The following is a 21,968-nucleotide window of genomic DNA, read 5'->3' on the forward strand; positions in this document are numbered from 1 at the left end:
TCACGTGGATTCTTGTCCACTGCTGAACAAACTTCCTATGCAAAGATGGAACCAGTTAACTGTGATCTATTTGTTTGAAAGGTAGTGGTAAAATTTTCCAGTGAGCTGGAGGAAGCAGTGTAAAATTTGGACTGCAGTGTTGATGTTTTACCACAAGAGGGCACACCTCTCCTACTGTATGGGCCGTCTAATTGACTTGTCCTTTTGTCTCCGTGATTATTATGTGTTTTCTATTGCAGTCTGCTTCCATAGTATGATTCTAAATGACAGAAAGTCTCCCTCTTACATGTTTCAGTCTCTTAATAATTGCAATTTTTCAACTATTCTGTATTAGTCATGTTAGATTTCGGCTGATACACTGGTACTACTGGGAATTGCTTCATCAAATCCGTTGGTGTCTTATCAACTTACTGATTGAGGCTCATGTTTCAGGTAGTGTCATAAATACCTCTTTTTTTTTTTAAGGAGAAGGTCTGGTGTGTCAGACCTTACAACCACAGTAAGTAATCAAGAAACTGTGACAGTAAAAAAAGCATATTAAAAACAGATAACCAACGAATACACATTATGCTTGCTCCCAGATTTATGAAGTGGGACACAGTACAATGTAATAAAAAGAGAATATATCACTAAAGCAATAAAACCTATCTTTATGGAGTTTATATGATATCCATTTAAGTAACTCAGTTGTAACTATTTTGGCCATAGTTTGTTAATTTATTGTGTTAAGTTTGGATTGTTTATTGCAGGAGCTCCTGATAATCGTGTCTGCCCCCCATTTTTCCTTTCATTTATTGCCCTAAGACAGAATTTCAGGCTTTGTGATGGCAATGTGCAGCGTCTCTCCTCGTCTCAAATATGCTGCGAGTTACTTTAGTACAACAAGAGACAGTTACCAACATTGTGCTCGGAGCCCCAAAGTCGGACTCTGCCAGTGCCCGTCCAGGCCCGGCACCTACGAGCCCTGCTCCTCCACCCACCAGCTGCTCCCCGTTCAAACAGGTCGACCAACAGGAAGACAGGTCGATGCTTTGAGTCCAACACCTGGTGTGACGGGAGCTCGTGGCGTCTTCCTACCAGAGACCTGCACCTCCACAGCATCCCATCTGAGCCGCTAAATGGCTTGTTATTCGAATCCAACTGGCTCCGTGTAATCCATCTCACTTAGGATGGACGTCACAACTCATCCAACTGTGTGGCGCCGTTTAAAGCATCCAGGGGTTGTGTACTCCAGCTGTTGATTATAAGTTTTACACACCCTGACACCTGTTGTTTCTAATGTCTGCCTGCTGTATGGAATCCTTAAGGAACTCTTTACTTTCTTTGAACAATACAGTTCTCTGTTGTGTGACTTTCAGACTGAGCCCAAGCTATGTTAAGCACCTCTACCATTAGCTTTATTTTGAAGGTCATAGCTGCAACTGTACCATTGGCTACATTGCACCTTTATGTTTTAGCACTTTGTAGCCCTTGGTATTTATTATGAAGCTTGCCAGGTATGTATGTGAGTATTTCAAGTTCATTTCACCTCAGTATCACAGCATCTGAGAAGCACATTTAATTGAAATGTCTCTGGCAACAGCTAGAGGAAATATATATTAGTCTCATTCAGATTGACACTGTGTGTGCGTGTGTCCGCGACAATTTTCTCCATCATTTTTCATCATGAGAAGACCTGACCTTTCCACCTGAAGTGTTTATGCAGCTATTCTGCAGCCTTCTTTTCATTTTATTTGCGATCGTTTCTTGGCTTTCTTTACCTACACTCGCTTCTGGCTTTTTGCCTCCCGACTGCCTCATTTGATGACGAACTGATATGCAGTACACTTATAGGTCCTGTGGGTAATATAAAAGGGTCAGAGTGAGGTGAGAAGGGTCTAATCATTAGGAGGATTTCACGGTGGCCCGTGGGCTTACTGTTGCAGCCACAGGTAAGGAAGGCAGCATCCGTCCTGCCCGAGGCAAATGAACGCACCTGTCTGTGTTTTTGGAAGTTTAAAAGAAAGGTAGCGGCTTCATGGGTCTCTGCTCTGTGAGTACCAGAACAATTTCATTGCTCAATTTCTCCTCGTCTCCTCTGAGATACTTGAGTAAAACCCTTCATGATTAATAACCAACAAAAGAGGACACAAAGGAGAAAGAAACTCAAATAGCTCAGTTCATTCCAAATCAATTTCCTCTTAAGTTGAAGGTTTGATGTTCAGATGTTGTTTATTCTTCCTCCTCCCGCTGCAAGCTTTCTTACTATGAGGCAGTGATGGCTCTGCAGGTTGAGGGAAGGGAACCAGAGAGAAACCAGCATTAATAAGTGAAATTAAAAACCCATTAACTCTCCACAGTCATCCATTTGGAGCCTGGCCAGGGGAGAAGCAGCTGTTGGGCTGGCAATGGAGAGAGAGAGAGAGAGAGAGATACAGGGAGACATGGAGAGACGCAAACAAAGAGAGAGAGAAGGGGGGTGGGGGTGAGTGGGGGGTGGGAGAATAGGAAAAAAGAGACTTCAGAAAAAGAGAAAGTTTTTGAAAGGAATAGGATCGAGCCCTCTTCTCTCTGAACACCAGCAGTAGAGTCGGCTCTTTTCAAAAGAAGCTGCCTTATAAAAACTCCAAACTGAGAGGCTGTTGGCTCATACAGTACAATCAATTGCTTTCACTGCTTCGTGTCCACAGTATCATGTGTTGAACAGACATATTAATCAGCAAACAGCTCATGGTAGCCACGTGCTGCATTTAACGCTCATTCACAAAACAATATTGTCTTAATGCAGGTCCAGGGTGCACTTTCAGGCACTTTAATAGCAGTAATTGAGGGGAGCATGCTGATGTAATTTCTACCACCAGGTGTTGGTTTTTGCAGCACTTGTCACTCCATGTGATCTGCCCTGTTTGCTGCTCTTGGCATCGTGTCAAGTTCCCGGGAGTCATTCATTATCTTTGTGACCATAAAAAGGCCGAGCGAGGGAGGTCGGACCCAACATGGAGTCTCATGCATTCTTTCACCAAAGACAGAAATCAGCCTACTGTCTGTTATATTTGGCACTAATTATAGCTCTTTTATGGCCTTAGTTCCCTGAGATAACAAAATGATAATAAAAATAATGATAATCCAAATAGAGTAAAACTCAGATAGTTTTGGTATGATCTGTATGTAGAGGGGTTTTAAGATATTTAAAAACTCAAATAATATATAGGCTATTTTTGTACAATATGTGATAAATATCAATTTTTCTTATCTCTCAGTAACAGTTTAGGCTACACTATATCATGTTACAATACAATTTTAGATAAATTCTATTCAGACAATGAGTCTCACTCATTGATCTACAACTTTGCTCACAATGGCCTCATACAGCAAGAGATATTAAATGCACAGTGACCTCCAAAAAAAACAAATGAGGGCTATATCATTATGCCGTCTCATGGCCTATTTCAATGTATTGCCTAACCCTGCCTGTGTGGGAATACCTTGTAACCTCAGATCTATGGCCCACTCAGCATTTACAGGAGCCAGCAGGTGGCTGGGTTGCTTCAGGACTGATTGATCATATTTAAGTTTTTTTTGTTCATTGGTATCAAGTTATACACTCTTTATGTCTTTTTAAAAGGGAGCATCATACATAACGTACATTTTAACATTCTTGTAGGAGGCTTTTACTTAAGTCAAGTGTATGTAAGGCACTAATTGGTCCTGTAGGTGTCGCCTTTGCGCTGTGGGTCATAATACAGGCGGGAACTTCCAAGGTGTCAGGTGTTGCTGGACTGGGGAACGCAAACAGCGTTGGGCGATTCATGGGCGGTGGTTTGAGATTCTTGCTCTGAACAAATTGAAGACGATTAATGGAAATAAATCCATTTTTAAATCCCAAGCAAGAAGCCCAAGTTCTGATTCCGTTATTTCACCGGAGAGCGTTGGAGCCGGCGTAACAACTATTGAAGGTGGTAGTTTAAGCTCAGCCGCTACATTTCAAGTAAGAAACTATTTTTTAATGACGCCGGAGGAGCCTTATTGTGTGTGGCACAGTCAACCGCTGCAGTTCCCAGCTAAGGAGATAGAAATATGTCAACAGCAATTATTGAACCCGCCACAACATTTATTGCAAGAGGACGCAGAGGCCTGCTAATGCGGAGTGGGAGTCTCCAACGAGGCCACCCACTAGTCACGGCAGAGGAGTTACTCACCGGGATCTCCATATGAGATATGTGTAGCCTAATAATTAGGATTGGACGAAATATAACTTGTGTGGGAGTAAAAAAAAAAAAAAAGTTTACCCGGAGACCACAATGGTTTAGCCCACGTGTGACTGCCGCGAGAATAATTTGTTGTTGTTGTTTGAGTGGCGATTATGCTGTGAGAAAATTGTCTCTCTTGTATTCTACTTCTAATAACAACAGCTTTCCTGCATTCAGCATAGCAACATTTATCTTCAGTCTAACACATCAATAATGCCATGCTATAACAAGCAACATTATAATGCTCGTAATTTACAAATAAAGCTCTTGCATACGTTTTATTAACTTTCATTTAGGGGGGAGGGGTTGCGATTGGCCAGTGAACTCAGTACCAAGCAGCTCTCATCCACCCCCTGAATGACAGAGAGTACATTGGGGATCTTGGTTACATAGTGACATTATCATGACTATCTAAATGTAGGCTGCAGTTCCACCAATAATAATAGTTTGTGAAATGTCCTATCATTAAGTGGTCAACCTCTAGTGATTATGGATTGTTGCCTTTCAGTTGAAGACCATTAATTTGGGAGGTATAAATCTTCCATCACAAGCAAGAAGCAGAACTTTGAACTTCTGTGAGTAGTATGCAGTACTAACAGCGAGTTTGTCATTTATATATATATTCATATGGTATATGTACGTTTAGTCTTAGCTGCTATATTTCTTAATTTCAATACACTTGTGTGTCTAACTTCTGGTTCTGACCCAGGATCTGCCAACCAGCCCATGACCACTTGGACTCCTTTTATGGCCAAGTTCTTAGGAATGTGCCGAGTGGGTTTTGTGATGTGTTGTGGAGGAAAGGATATTTTTGCGGAGGAGCTACTGTTGATAAAAGCCGGAGTTGAAGGCTTTTCCAGGTGTTCAAATGCCACATCAGCAAACAAAATGTCTCCAAGAGACTGAAAATCATGATGCCGAGTTAGAGATGTAGGATTTGAGTGAAGGGAACGTGCTGTCTGAGCTCTGAGACTCTTCTACAAGGGTGCAGGTTTAATACTATGCTCTTAAATGCTTGTGCTGTACCTGCTTCATTTTCTACCGAGGCGCCGCAGAGACCTGTTATCTGCAGTGGTGAGAGCTCTCTGCTTGGATTGCTTATAGGGGGCCATCATGCAGTATGACATCACTCTGTCTGCGTCTGAGTCAATATAATAATCTCTTTGGCCAGTCCGTCACCTGATAAACACTTTTGCCGCCACACTGACATACCCAGAGATGATGCACTTCACTCCCAGCAGAGAGGGCCCCATCTGCCCATTGATTTTTAGTCAAAAAATTTTTTTTTTATGGCCATGAAAACAACCCCTGTGTGCCACCTCCTTCAGAAAAGGGTTCAAATGCCTTAATCTTTGTCCAAATCAAAGTCTGCACACTTCAAAGTGATTGGATCAGCAGAGACACACACAGAGCGCCAACAACAGAGCAAAAGGAAGAGAAAAAAAAATAGAGGGTTGCTCTCACTTTGCTGTCCGAACTCATTTAAACTTCTGTCTTTCTTCTCCCTCCTCATCTTTCCTGTGAGTTTGCAGTCGCGTTGTGCTGCCGTTTGTGCGTGTGCGTGTGTGTGCGTGTGCGTGTGCGTGTGTGTGCGTGTGTGTGTGTGTGTGCTGTGATGGACAGCCGTTAAGAGAGAAAACTTGGAGGGCCAAAGAGGATGGATGGAGTGCGTCGGCAGGTTGGGGGTGGCGGCTGGAGGCTGGGTGTGGTGCACTTATCTCCTCTGTGCAGATGAGAACATGCCTTTGCCTGCAGGATGCTGCTCTCTCTCGGGCCAAGGATGGTAGCCGTGTGGTGAAAGGGATTATGGGCACACTGTTTCCAGCCTGCCTTTGGGGAAGTTGGGATTGGTTCGTCTTGTTTGTTGTCCATTTTTCAGGTATTTAATTAGCGTCCTTAATTGGCCAAATTGGGGCTCACACGGTTTGCACAAAAATAGAATGGTGATTAATTGATGAGGGGAGCTGAGATTTAGTTGTGAAAATGTCTGTCACTACTCAGAGACATGATAATAACCCTTCTTAAATCATTGATTTCTCTTCTCTCCTCCCATTTTCTGTCCTGGAGACATCCTTTGTTGGACTGTTTTTGTTTTTAGGACTCTCGCTTCAGCAGGAACACTTCTTTGTTAGCTCAAGCCACAAAATTAAGCAAATAGCAGGGACAGTATCATTTCACAAGGTGCCCACTCCTCCACTTGCCTAATAATTCCTCACTGTAAACAACAAAAAGACACCATTATCACCCCTAACCAGGGACTGGATTATACACGCACTCATTTGCATGGATTTCCACCCCAAAATAATAATAATAATAATAAGGAAGAAATAGAGACAAAAGGTGAAGTTAATTTATGGAAAGCTACAGCTGCTCCACCGCTCACTGCTTTGATGCTTAAGCCGTTATTACTCCCTCAACATTAGGCATACACTCATGAACATGTACGTTTACACACGCTTGCTCCTGTGCACACACACACACACACACACACACACACGCTTTGAGGAGCTGAGTCAGGGGAACCGGGTCCCGAAGGCAATATTACCCCTGTGGGAAATACAGATAGGCTGAGGGTGCAGAAGGAGTGAGATGAGGCTTCTGAAGACGCGCCGCCGAGCAACAACCCCATTTTACTTGTGTTTACTCTCGCCGGTTTCCAGGGCAGTAACGGGAGGCTGTGCATTCCTGTAGAGGCAAACCCACTTAGAGGAGAAATTTTCAGTCTTGAGAACATGTTGAGAGGGAAAATGTTCCATTAGCTGGAGCTTTTTTTTCTTCCCTTTGTGCTGTGCAGTATGTGGCTATGCAGATACGGGTTCTAAAATTGGCTTTACAAAACAGCAAGAAGACTTTCTCACCCAACAATTTCCAGGCTTAATGTCCTTATTGACATGTCTTCGAGCAGGATAAGAATACGTCACATCTCTGGAGCCATCAGAAGATTTCTATAGGTGCAGTTTGTGCCTAATAAGTATTTCCGAATCAATTTTGCTTGAAATAAACTTAAAGTGAATGTGCACCCATATTTGTGTCTTTCTGTGGAAATGTGTGTGTGTGTGTGTGTGTGTGTGTGTGTGTGTGTGTGTGTGTGTGTGTGTGTGTGTGTGTGTGTGTGTGTGTGTGTGTGTGTGTGTGTTTGTGTTTGTCCCCCAGTGGTTTGCTGCTGAGTGATTTCCTCTGTGAAGCAGTCAGGATATGCAGAGATGAGCTCCATTGTTGGCATAAATTGCTTGGCCGATGCATGCTGCCTCTCCACTGGGCATCCCCCCCCCCTCACACTGATCGATCTAATCCTTAGCTATAATGAGTTTCTCTGTCTGAGTGTGAGGAGTGGGCCGGGCCGTGAAGTGGAGAGGAGAGGAAAATGTGCAGGAGAAGGTGAAGAAATCGGGCAATGCCGGTTGGTGTTGGTTGGTTGATGGAGGACGGACTTAATCAGCAAGAAGTATTCAGGGTATTTGCATACTTTAGGTACAAAGTTATGATCTGACAGCATGAGGTGATGTTCTTTCATGAGGTGAACTGTTCTCACGTTGCATTATAGAATAGGTTGCCTCAGTATGTGCTGAAATATGACCTGTAGATCCTTTCATAAGAATTATTTTCATTATTGATTAACCTGCCTTGCAGGGTTGTTTTTTTTTTTAAATCACTGAATAAATCATTAAGTTTATTAAACAACTCACCGCAATGGCAATTTCCCAAGTCACTAAATGAACATCATCAATATGGAACACTGATACATTTTGTCTTCATATTTTTGAAGGCAAGGCAAGTTTATTTGTACCGCACATTTCAACAACAAGGCAATTCAAAGTGTTTCACATAAAACCATTAAAAACATCGAAACATAAGGAAAAAGAAAGGGACATTTAAAAACAATTAAGAGGCAAATGTTTCAGCTTCATTCGGTTCGACTAATACCAAAATGTATGAATCAATTAGCAAACTTAATCACTTTGTTTTCCGTTGATCGATTAGATGATTAAGTAGAATCAGCTATAAATCCTACTGGACATTTACAGTTTAATGATTTTCATGTGCAGAATTTGCTGACATTTTTCCTCCCATTCACACCAACGGCCAACAGAGCTACATGTGTTGTGCTCACCTACGTTAGGGAGCAACTTGGGCTTCAGCGTTTGCCCAAGGACACTTTGGCACGTAGACGGGAGAAGGCAACGATTGAACCGCCAACCCTGCTATTACTGGAGAACCTTGTCTATTATCTGGTCTCCTGATTACTTTGTTCATTTGGTCCAATGACCAGTTTATTGTAAAAGTGACTGCTTGTGATCACGAACTCACAGAGGAACTCACAAATTCGGGTCTTTGCCACAGGTCTTCTGAGGCTTTTAGTGACTTTGAGCACATTGTTTTGGTCTTCTGATCTACAATTGTTCCTGTTTTGTCATAGTTTTTGACTGCAGCAGGTATTTGTTTTAGTGAAACAGTTCTAAAATCCAAATTCAGTGACTAGCTGGAGAACATATGGGGAGAATTTAGCAGGTATTAAGATTGATATTTCCCTCAGAAGGTGGTAGATGCCAAAACAGCTAAAAGGAGAATTGGATTTATATTTATCAGGTGGACAGAAAAAAACCCGACTTCAAACGAATGCTAATGTCGCTAATGTTTACTGAAATAGACAAATGTTTGCCAAGAGGTTTAATATCTTGATTTAGAAGGTGTAATATATCAGTGTTGTGCTCATGGCATGTTTCAGCTGCACCTAAATGACCAAAAATAACAAATACAGTTGACATGTTGATGGAACTGTTTAGCACGGTCCACACAAGCTAACTACTTATTTAGACTGCAGCATACATTTACAATTAGGATCTTTAAACATGATCTGACCAAAAAGCAGTGCGTCTAACACACCTACACAAATAAAACTGCAATTTTGGATGCTCGACCCCCGAAACATCTAAACGTGCTCAGCTGGATCCAGCTACGGAGAGCGAGGCAGCAGTGAAAGGCGATGTTGCTTCTCTCTCTCTCTCTCTCGCAGAGAACAGAAGCGGCAGAGAAGAGACGAATAAGAAAACAGACAAGCTGAGACGGAACAGAGATGACTGCCTGTAGTTCACGGACCGACTGTCCATCATCTCCGAAAGAGCCGGCACTGTGCACATCAAGGTGGAAGACACGAAGATTTCTCACGGCGTAAAAATACTTCAGAGGAGCAATAAGTCACACGGAGGCAACATTTCTGTGAATATGGATCACCCCTCTCTTGAGTCTTCACACACGGAGGCGATCGGGCCTCTGGGTCTGGTCGATTCTTCATATCGCTCATCCAAAAGAGAAAAAGAAGAGTGTCTATTAAGTCTAGATATGATAGTCTATATGAGAACTTTACCCTCGCTACTGCCTTTCTTCTATGAAAGCTTTCTTCTTCTACTACTGAAACAAAAGCAGTATTTTACACAAGTGGGGCTGCAACTGATAAATATTTTCATTATTTCGAATGTAGATTAGTCTGTCAATTATTGATTAATGTCTCAATAATGTATTTTTATGGCCGAAAATGGTATATCCACATTTCTTGTTTCGTTTGATCGTCCAAAAAAATGGCTTTCAATAGATTAAGTCAGCAAATTCTCAGATCTGAGAAGCTGAAACAAGCTGATGTTTAACATTTTTGTTCAAGCGAATTTATTTTTCAGTTATCAAAATTAGGTTTGTGTCGGTCAACTCATCGATTGATCAAATGGTAAGTTTTCCTCAAGCCAATTCAAATACAACGGAGTGCCTGAATCTTTATGCACCCTGTGAATCTTTGCGTGGACGAGGATCTCTTAGTGGATTACCAGGTTCAAGTGTGGCTAATCTGACGACGGCGTGCGTGCCTTCAAGGCAACGGCCTGACGTGGCAGAGCAGTCCGCGTGAAAGGCCTCTTTGTCGAGCCATGTCATCATTTGTATTCAGCAGGATCAAAGTCTCCTCAGCTGCTTTTAAATTTGTCCCGTGGCTAGTGTTACTGGAGCAGTGAATGACAATGTCAAGGGATGCAGAGGAGCTGCGAATTTACATAGAAATGGCCCTCAATATGAATGTCTAAGGGATCAAATCAGTGTCTGCAATTTGGGATTGTGTGGGCATGTATGTGTGTCTGACTGATGCTGGCCTGCCTCTGAGTGTGTTTGTGGCTTTCCGTGTGGGTGCACGTATGTGAAAGGACTTGGAGGGGATTGTGGAAGTCTGTCTCACGGCTAATTTTCTTTCTACATCAACATTTTTTTTTTTCTTTTGAGAACCTCTTTTGTCCATTTTTTTGTTTTTTTTTTGTTTTGCCTTGCCATATTATCCTTCGCCTCGTGATACCTCACTTTAACGAGATTATATAATCATACCTCTGCCGTCTACTACTGAAGGCGACCTGAAGAAGCGGCCTCAGACAGGAGTATAACAAACTAAGTTAGCTCGGTGTTCGCTAAGTGATGCAGTAATGCGGGACTACGACTGAGTCCTGTATCTGCCTGAGAAGGTTGTGGCCCACCTCCAGGCACTCAGCTTTATTACTTCTAAAGAATTGACAGCCTCGGAGCTCCTCAGGACTGTTCATCACTTTACTATGAGTGGAAATAGGAATCAATAGAGGAGCCAGACATGCAACTGTACATTATCTGAGGTAGCAGCAGAAGCCAGAAGCGTAATGGCATTACCATGTAACTGACAGGTTGAAGTCTAACATTAGTTATTTTCCCCTAAATAATTAAACAATTAAAAGTAACATTTTGCCCCAAACGCCCCAAATTTGTGAAAAAGCATCACAGTTTACCAACTCCTTGGTTTAACTCTGACTGGACATTCTAACTGCCGTAGTTTCCTGTGCATTTAGGGATTATTGAGAACATTTCAAAGTGCCCTAAAATATTGAGGCTTTGATAACCTGGTTAAGATGTTGGCTTGTTTACAGCTTGTCACGTCATCTGACTGTGCTGTCAGACATGGTTGTAATTATGACCACCAGAGGTTTCTTCCTGTTAAAAGGTAGTTTTTCCTTCTCGCTGTCAGAAGTTTTTCTTCCTGTTAAAGGGGAGTTTTTTTTCCTCCCTGCTGTTGCTCATGTGGGAAATGTTGAATTGTTGGGTTCCTTTAAATACTGTAAAGTTCTGTTGTAAGGACTTTACTTCGTTAAATGCCCTGAAATAAATTGTGTTCTGCTTCGGTGCTATATATATAAAACTGAATTGAATTGATGTATAGCTTCTGTATATGGTAAGTTAAATGGCGACATAAGTGACAGAAATGATACGTGATGAAATAAAACTACGAGGTGTAAAAACACAAGGCAACATATACATTTAAGCTTTTAATATTCAACAGATTTTATTTTAAAGACTGAGCCTTCAGCCTTCAATAACACTCAATCCAGATGTTGTGTAGTTCTATAAATGGGCAGTTTAAACACTGATGACATCTTGATGTGTATTTCCACATTGCCAGGCAACAACATGTCACAGCTTAGCCTCTCTCCTCTTCATCACTCTGAAGAGGGCTGTCAGAACATACTCTGATTACATTGTGGCTGTATTGACATCGGCTGTCTTCATTATTATGGCAGACACACAACAGAAAATCAATAGGGTCGTTGTAGACTTAATAAAGGTAATTTCTCTATGGTGCTGGCTCATGCGGCACCAAAGTACCTGGCTTATTTCTCCACTTATTTTATCCTTCTCCCCTGTTCAATTTGTTTCAGAAATGCAGGAGGGATCGATTCATGAGCCATTAAAACTTTCAAAAGCAGATTGTGAAAGACAACGGTGACGGTTTGATTTTACGTTTCGAATGAAGCAGAAATTTTCAATTGCATGGCTTGTTTAGTTCTTTATATGGCACTTTTGTAAGCCCTTTTCTCTTTTTTGAAAAAATAAATTAGAATTTTGAAAGTTAATAGGAATCAAACTGATCAGGCGGTTCACAGTTTTCTCCACAACATACCATAAGATATCTACCGTCCCTGCGCGGTATCTGCAACTGCAGAGGGGTCACATATAAAGAACAGGAGCATTACACATGTTCACATTTCCAGTTCTATCTGAGCGTTATCTGTGCAACATTATACTGCTCTCATTTCTTCCTCTTACACAGTTGATTACAACTGAGATAACGCATCAGCACACCCACTGTATCATTTAATGCAAATCTGTTTCCTCCATCCGGAGTTTTCATAACCAAGTGGACAGACAGCCATGCTCATATCCAAATGTTGACGTGATCTCGATCTTTAATTTGAATATACATGATAAAAAGTGAAGGTTGTTCAGAGCACATACAGTGGGTACGGAAAGTATTCAGACCCCTTTAAATTTTTCACTCTTTGTTTCATTGCAGCCATTCGCTAAAATCAAAAAAGTTCATTTTATTTCTCATTAATGTACACTCAGCACCCCATCTTGACAGAAAAAAACAGAAATGTAGAAATTTGTGCAAATTTATTAAAAAAAGAAAAACTGAAATATCACATGGTCATAAGTATTCAGACCCTTTGCTCAGTATTGAGTAGAAGCACCCTTTTGAGCTAGTACAGCCATGAGTCTTCTTGGGAATGATGCAACAAGCTTTTCACACCTGGATTTGGGGATCCTCTGCCATTCTTCCTTGCAGATCCTCTCCAGTTCCGTCAGGTTGGATGGTGAACGTTGGTGGACAGCCATTTTCAGGTCTCTCTAGAGATGCTCAATTGGGTTTAGGTCAGGGCTCTGGCTGGGCCAGTCAAGAATGGTCACAGAGTTGTTCCGAAGCCACTCCTTTGTTATTTTAGCTGTGTGCTCAGGGTCATTGTCTTGTTGGAAGGTGAACCTTCGGCCCAGTCTGAGGTCCAGAGCACTCTGGAAGAGGTTTTCTTCCAGGATATCTCTGTACTTGGCCGCATTCATCTTTCCTTCAATTGCAACCAGTCGTCCTGTCCCTGCAGCTGAAAAACACCCCCATAGCATGATGCTGCCACCACCATGTTTCACTGTTGGGATTGTATTGGGCAGGTGATGAGCAGTGCCTGGTTTTCTCCACACATACCGCTTAGAATTAACGCCAAAAAGTTCAATCTTGGTCTCATCAGACCAGAGAATCTTATTTCTCATAGTCTGGGAGTCCTTCATGTGTTTTTTGGCAAACTCTATGCGGGCTTTCATATGTCTTGCACTGAGGAGAGGCTTCCGTCGGGCCACTCTGCCATAAAGCCCCGACTGGTGGAGGGCTGCAGTGATAGTTGACTTTGTGGAACTTTCTCCCATCTCCCTACTGCATCTCTGGAGCTCAGCCACAGTGATCTTTGGGTTCTTCTTTACCTCTCTCACCAAGGCTCTTCTCCCACGATTGCTCAGTTTGGCTGGACGGCCAGGTCTAGGAAGAGTTCTGGTCATCCCAAACTTAGCTCCTTGGACAGTTCCTTCGACCTCATGATTCTCATTTGCTCTGACATGCACTGTGAGCTGTAAGGTCTTATATAGATAGGTGTGTGCCTTTCCTAATCAAGTCCAATCAGTTTAATTAAACACAGCTGGACTCCAATGAAGGAGTAGAACCATCTCAAGGAGGATCAGAAGAAATGGACAGCATGTGAGTTAAATATGAGTGTCACAGCAAAGGGTCTGAATACTTATGACCATGTGATATTTCAGTTTTTCTTTTTTAATAAATTTGCACAAATTTCTACATTTCTGTTTTTTTCTGTCAAGATGGGGTGCTGAGTGTACATTAATGAGAAATAAAATGAACTTTTTTGATTTTAGCAAATGGCTGCAACGAAACAAAGAGTGAAAAATTTAAAGGGGTCTGGATACTTTCCGTACCCACTGTACATACATACAGATAAACTCTTTTAAGGGTAGATTGTTGTTTATAAGAAAGTATTTTCATGCATTCTACTTTTTATTCTTATTATAATTCGTATTATACCCCCCTATATAGGGAGAAGCATTCTGAGTAGTAATACCATTTAATATTTGCTGGGAGCTATTTGAATATTATTTACAGACTCCCTCTGGCAGAGTTTGCAGTTCATCTAATTTTTTTGTTGTTGTTGTTGTTCATCCTATTTTGTTGTTTAATTAAAGCTTTTTGGTGCATTGCCGCCACCTTCTGGAGGCATTACTACCGGGCAACGGAAAAAACAAAGGAAATGAGACAATAGTCAGATTCACTATTCTATCTTTTCATTTTAAATGACTATCTGAAAATCATGACCCATCCCTATTATACAGTATGCCAGATATATCCATTATATTGATGTGACATTTCACTCCTTTTTTTGTGTGCATCATCTTGAATCTTCAGTGTAATTTTACATATTTGTATATCTACACACACCGTGCGGGAACTCTTTGTGTGTTACCCTTCCTTGGCATGTGGTTTCCCTCTGCTCCAATAGACATCATCATTTCATTAATAAAGCTGCTTTCCAAGTTTGTCCAGCAGACCAAAGCTTTGCATTCTGCATGCAGTCTAAGAAAAAATAAAAATACATAACGTTTCTGCTGAGAGGAGGAAGGAGAGAGCATTTAAATGACTGTCACAGGGTGGACAAGAGGCTGGGTAAGAAGCTGGTTAGAGAGGATTGTCTAAGCTGGTGTGTAGCCTTTGGCAAGAGATTATATTATAAATAGGAAACTGTGGTGGAGCTCGCCTCGCAGCCACGCATCAGATCAAGGACATTTTCAGCTTGTACACTATTAAGATAGTTTCCGGATTAAAAATTCTTTTAAAGTAGGATTTCAGTCTGTTCAAAGTTTCTTCTCCTCTCCACTTGGACAGGCAGGTTATTCTGCTGTAGCCGGAGTACAGTAGCCACCAGAAACTGCTCTTTGCTTTTTCAAAGTAGGATAAAACTCAACCAGCAGAGTTGCACAGGACTATTGAACCAACTAAGTGTTATCCAAAGGCAAGTGGACGTGTTTGAGTTTCTTCAAAAATGTTTAATCCGAAAGGCTTTTTCATCTCTGACTGGTGGTGAGTTTCAGGCTTTTAACTTGACGGAGGGTCGTTAACACCTTGAGAGCAGTTGAGGTGACGTGTGTCTTTGACCTACGTGGCCATCTTGTGAATCATTACGGTCACACAAGTCATGGTGTGAATTGGTGGTGAGGTGCCTGGGGAGAGATCTCAGGACCGCATCGAAAGTGGCTGACAAGTGGTGTCATAGACCACCTCCTCTGTTGGGTGCAGGTGAATCCAGTTTCACATACGTGGCTTCTTTTTCACTCAATTTTCAAACCATCAGTCTTCTTTGGCCAAAATATGGACATATTGAACCATTGAAACCAAGATTAGTATTGTCAGTAGCGAACACACTTGTATGACACCGACTGAGTTGCATTGATGCTTTCTGATTGAAGAATGTCTTATCGTTTGGTACCAATTTTTGATATTGAAGCTACATTCACACTAGTTTTGCTGTGTCGAGTGATAGCTTGCATGTGACACAACATCCGTTAATTGTAGCTACAGAAAAAAAACCTGTACTACACTCTCCCTCTCTGAAGTGCAATTTTCTCTTTTTTTAAAACTTAATTTAAGTCTTGAAAAATGTCGTCTTCAGGTTTCTTTTACCTGTATAGATGTTTTGTTTTAATGATATCCATTCCGAATTGTCTGTGCTATCCTGAATATCTGGGAAAGCTTTTAAATTCTGTGAGATGTATTGTCTGGCTCTCGGACTGTGGACATGACTGCCGGCGGCGAGCCCAGGTGAGTTGACTAAAAAGAAAGTGGCCTTGCTTTGGCCCGAGGCTTGTTGTCTGCGCATGTCGACCCGAGGCTCGTGTGTTTATCACCTCATCTCTCTCTGCTCCTGACGTGCCTTCAGATTTAAAGCAGTCCTTTATGAATTTTAATGTCCACTCCTGATCTTGATCCACTGGCCAGGCTGAAAATCTCCAATGCTAAAAACACTGACATACTTTTTCCAGCACGGCGTGTCCGAACAAAACAGGAACATGTGTTGGTCGCTTTCACTAAAGTGGGTAGTGTGCTGAATTATTTAATGGATGTTGAGAGTGATAGTGGTGAAAAATGAAGGAGTCTGAATCCAGAGAAAGTAGTGATTGTATGTGTTAGCTGGATGGATAGTAAATCTTTCAAGATGTGTTAGCAGGTTTTAGTGCGGATTTGGTGTTTGTTTCTCAGTAAAAGCATCCATATAAAAAGCAATTTTCAGGATACAAACTTCCACTCCCAACACACACAGTTTATTATAACCTTGGTTGTATTTTCTTGGTTGTTTTTTCCTGTACAATTGGGCTCATCTGTTCCCTCTAAAAAATGGGTAGATGATCATGTTTGTTTTGCCATCGCTTTTTTCGTTTAAAACCTGTCTGCTTCCCTAACTACTTAATTTATGCTGTGTTGGATTTTGTTCCGGCAATGTTCCCACAACAATGAAAACATAAACTAGACTGTAAGAAACCAAAATGATCCTGTAATGTGTTTTCTGTTCGATTTGATTTGTTATTTGCGATGGAAAGGGACCACAGAAAATATATGGATAAAGGAAACAGCTGCTGACAAGATAACATATTGGCATGTAGTGTGTGTGTGTGTGTGTGTGTGTGTGTGTGTGTGTGTGTGTGTGTGTGTGTGTGTGCGTGCGCGTGCGCGTGTGCGTGTATAACCAGTGGGGAGTAAATGGGCAACCTGTCTTCAGAGAGCCTGAGTGACACAATGGCTTGCATCAACATACCTATCCCAGCATGCATGCTGTTTTTATCCATGCCATCTTTCACACTCTTCCCCATTACCGCTCCTTCCTCCCTCTGTCTCCTCCCTCCCTCACACACAAACCATACGCACAAAACACACACCGGCAATTTGCATTTAACAGCGTGCACGTCATGCCACTAAAAATATGTCATGTGACGCAAATCAGTCTTCTTTGTCTCATCAAGTAGCGACGCTGAGGGGGTGGGCAGTCTGAACCAGCACCTCGCTGCCTCCTGACTGCTGCTTTTTTTTTTTTTTATTTTTTTTTTTTTTTTTACTTTGAAGGCTGCATTTGCTCACCTTTTTTTTTGCAGGCCAAGTTTAATCCCAGATCAACAGCTACGCAGCAGAATGCACGCGCTGAATACTGAGAGGTGGCACTTCTTGTTTAGCACGATGTGCTGCACCGAAGCCGCAGTTTTCCTTCGCGTCATCGTCCATGTGGCTCATTTGACTCCATGTATGTGCAGACGGGCAAGTTGCAAACATGAGCATCATATGCCCTGTTTTTGTTTTTTGTTTTTGTCTGAAAGGGTGCCGTCTTGTTTGCGTGTATGTATCTCTGTGTGGCTAAGTGCTTCATGAACGATTCTCTCGACAGGCCGGGTTATAATGAGATCCCTGGGGCTGAACACAGGCTGCCTGTAAAACAACAGATGTGACTGGACTTGCTCAGTCTCCCCTCTCTGCCTAGTAGCTGACAGAGCTGTCACTCAGCGGGAAGGAGGATGACTGACAGGCTGGGAGGGCTCCGGTGTAGGGGCAGGATATGGGTGAACTACCGTGTGGAAAAGGGGAGGCAGTCACCTGTGCTGACACTTGATCCCACAGCTCGACGCTCTCCAACCTAAACAGTCTGACGGCCGAAACATCCCAAATGTCAACAGCTCCATCGCACCGGAGATGTGGTGATGATGAGGAGACCTTCTGCTTCCACTAGTGATGCTACAGTTCAAAAGCAACCAAAAATAATCTGACATTTAAAAGACATTTTGGGGACTTTCAGATAAGGTACCATCTATAATCACATCAGGAATGACTACTTGTCTGTCCGTCTTAAATGCAGAAGACTTGTAAGCTGTGCAAATGGCGGAAAAATAAATTTGATTTCTTATGAATAGGTATACTAATAGTGAATTCTTTTGACATTTTGCCCTTTCCAGAATATCACTTTGATTCACCCTCTTTGTAGGAAATGTAATTCGGGATACAATCTTTCACCTGTCTTTCTTCTTTAATGCCTGAGAGAGAGAGAGCCAGGAAGGGGAACTGGCAGAAGCCACCAGTCAAATGTTACTGCAAAGTGCCAGAAACATCACAATAGAGCTTCTGTGTAAAGAAAAGAGCTAATGGGTGCACACACACACACACACACACACACACACACACACACACACACACACACACACACACACACACACACACACACACACACACACACACACACACACACACACACACACACACACACACACACAGCACATCCCTCCCCTCTGCTCCTGGGCAGGCAGCCACTGGCCCTCTGCAGCCTCTCGGTCAATAGACGTTTATTGTGCTTCCTCCAACAGGAACCTGCTGCAGAAACCTGTTACTGTGCCGTATGCAGGCCAGAACAAAAATCCATCAATATAGCCAAAGGTGGGGTGAAATACAGCCATGTACTGCTCCTGTGCTGCTGTGGGTATTTTAAGGAGCATCCAAATTGCATAAAGAAAACACATGCCGCGGTCCGTTTTCACACAGCGAGCCGATTTTGTGGAGACTTTTTCTTTGGTACAGTTGTCCAGGTTTCTGGGTTATCCACACTAACTATTCGTAGCCTAATTTTAGCAACTCTATCTCGGGAAAACTAGTAGATTAAATGCTTTAAAATATTGCTCAGACACTCCAACTCTCTAAATACCAGCACACGTTATTGTCGCCACGTGTATTTCAGTTGTATATGAGCTGGATTGGAAGCAGAACTCACGACTGTGGTGCATGAATATCACTGACTGAGAAAATGCAGTTGTTTTTATTCAACTTCGGCCCTTGCTTTTGTTTACACAGTACATTATCACTGGTCATCTACCTGCAGAAGTCTGACAATGCAGCTGAAATATCATTTTTCCACTATACGCAGTGCTGTACTCCATATAATGCCTGTGCTGTCGCTCCTTTGTTTCTTTGAGACAACATGCCATTAGCTAGATAATCATGCTTGTTCCCATTATCGCCGCTCATTTTAATGAGGTGTGTACAACCACAGCATGGCCTCCAGAGATGAGCCATCACACAAGGCCCCGTTCTCTCCTGCATTTTATAATTCTCTCGTAATGGGCCTGAATAAAACAAGCATTTTTGTAGTAGATCTGCTATGTTTTGGGCACTGCAGTGTGAGTCACTCAGTCAACATGTGGAGACGATTCTTTAAAAAAAAAAAAAAAAACTTATTGTTAAAAGGAAATTTCGCCTTATTTTACGTGGCTGTCCAAACTGTGTTGATTGGAAAAGTAAACAGTTGAAGCTCTAAACTCCTCATTCCACGCTGGCTGGATATTTTCTAGAAGAAATATGCAATGTCTCCACCATCAGAGAGAGCTGTGATGCATGACCTGCTTGACTCGGCTGATAAATGATTTATCAAAAGTGCACATAGCCAGGCTAGGTAAGGGCTGTGGACACGGAGCGATGCAAGCAAGGGAGGAGAGCAACGAGAGTGAGCTCTGAACGTGAGAGCAGAGTAGTTGGCGCTCCAGATGGTTTCAGTGACAAGTGTGATCATCACTGGGAATTACGCTGCGCTTGTGATACTCCGGCTGCACATTGTGCGATATTTCAACTCTAATTTCAGCTGCACAACACGCCGCAAGATGAGTGCCTTAAACATGAATGGCTTTTGAAATCGACCGCAACAACATAACCAGGCACACGGCCAATGTTTGCAGCCAACTGTAGGTAGCTTAAAAATAGTCTCATTTAAAGCATAGAGAGGTTTACAAAACATCAAACCAGCTCGGTTAGAGTTTTTGAAGTGGATTTTGTAAAATTCTTCCTTGTAAACCCTTGTTGTAAACCAGATTTTGCTGTCACTATGAAACCGCCAATGAAATGACTATTTACATTTCTGTATCAAATGAGCTGAAATTGGTCAAATCTACATTTTGAGGTCCAGGAAGATTTTACATTCTGTCATTTGCGTTTTAGAAATGTTCCTCACCATTACCACAGTTTTAAGGTTTAAGCATGTGTTCTGTAAACGAAAGCTTCGGAATAAATATTGATACTAATCCATCCCAAGTTGAAGCGCATTGTATTGCGCTGTGTCGTGTTGACATTTTATTTATGCAATTTGGCAGTTTCAGTGCTTTGATTGGAACATTTCCTTTCTGCGGTGGGAACAAAATCTTTTTTTATTGACGAACGCTTAAATGCTTCATAGCGTGGAGACATTTCTGGTATCTTTGTGTGTTTGTGTGTGAGACTATATGTCTGACATAAAACACTCACCATAGTGTCTTTTCAACTGTTTAAATTACCTCCTCTTGGTGGCAGTTGAGCAGCTACAGCTATGTGGACTTTCTTTGAGCAGAGTATTTTATCACTCTTGACTTTCCTCCCTAGTGCAATCATTTTCTCTTTCTTTTCCAGCCACATGAGTATTTCATCTCACTGTCCTTCTTTCTTTTTTTTTTCCTCAAAGCTCTCCCAGATGTTTAAAAACTCCCTCATTTGTACATGATGCAGGTAATGTGTCTGTTACCATGATCCTCATTTTTACATCAACCTTCACTGGAATGAGAAGACGAGAGAGAGAGAGAGACCGAAAAACGATGAGAGTGGTGAAGAGAAGTGGGTCTGAAAAAAAGAAGAAAATGCTCCAAGTGTTGTCCATTGCTATGAATACAAATTGCGTCCGTCAAGTGCTGAAACTGAGTGATATTAACATTTGGCTCAGACAAAAATATGCTCCCCCTGGCTTAAAATATAGTTGCCGTTTTCTCTGCATCTTCATCTCAAACGCCCATTATAATTGCCATTAATTCAGTGTTAGAAAGCTGTGAAAATGTAATTTCCAGTTCGAGAGCTCCAATCGCAGCTTAGCCGGAGTGGAGAGCATTACACTGTCTGTTGAATTGGTTTTGCCTGGCTGAGATTGCTCCGGCTCCTCAGCTGAGAGGGACGGGTTAATAAAACGACGGCGGAGGAGGCAGAGAGAGAGCGATACAGGCAGATGGATAAGAAAAGAGCAGGAGTGTGGTTATTTAGTGGTAAAGGGAGGAGAGAGGGGCGTGAGTGTGTGTGTGTGTGTGTGTATGTATGTATGAGGGGGGGGGGGTGTTAGTGATTGACTTGATTTCACCTGTATGTCATCCATAGGGAGCGGGTCTGGCTCCATCAGCTGGCCTGGAGCTCTGATGCAGCTTCTTAATGCCACTCCTGCCTACATCACGGGGCTATTTGCAGCGAGGCGCTGTGGTTTGATGGTCAGACATATTGGTCATCATTGCCTCTTTGCAGGAAATGAACAAACACAGGGGAAAAGCAATTTCTTGTGTGGCTTTCCTTTCCTCCGTCTCTCCTGTAAATACAGTTCGGAGATTTGCTGTAGTGTGTTCATTCATGCTGAAAATCTGTCATTATTGCTTCGTTGACAACGGTTAACATTTTTCTGTCTTCCTGGGTCTTCGTTGCCGTCTCCTTTCTATTGTCTGATTAATTTTGATTGTGTGCGTGCGCCTCTTGTCTGTCAGGTGCTTTTGTGCCACTGTGTTTTAACCTTTTGAGGGATTTGTTCTGCTTAGTGGCTGTCTGGTTCCCCCAAGAACTGTTTGGCTCCACCACAAGTCTGAGTGATAGTTTGGACTTCTCTCAGGACTCCTCGCAGCTAACCGGGCAACGCTGGCAAGTCCTCGTGTTTATGAGACAGCGGGCATGTGTTCGGTCCCACCTGGCAGGGGGAGATAGATGGAGAGGGGGGCTTGAAGGAGCGTGAATGAGAGGCCTGTTGTGACACAGTGGGGACTGGGTGGGCATATTGGAGAGCA

The 21,968-nt window shown here is 42.4% G+C and overlaps 1 protein-coding gene across 2 annotated transcripts in view; it reads right to left on the reverse strand.

Moving 5' to 3' along the window:
- The window catches only part of rprml (reprimo-like), a 245,653-nt gene that overhangs the window by 65,807 nt on the left and 157,878 nt on the right, over positions 1-21,968 (reverse strand). The gene's annotated exons all lie outside the window — the stretch shown is intronic.

The sequence above is a fragment of the Brachyistius frenatus genome, unplaced genomic scaffold (genome assembly GCF_029030835.1).
Source record: "Brachyistius frenatus isolate BFR_SWC_R1_liver_20210118 unplaced genomic scaffold, ASM2903083v1 Contig_80, whole genome shotgun sequence".
NCBI classification, from domain to species: domain Eukaryota; kingdom Metazoa; phylum Chordata; class Actinopteri; family Embiotocidae; genus Brachyistius; species Brachyistius frenatus.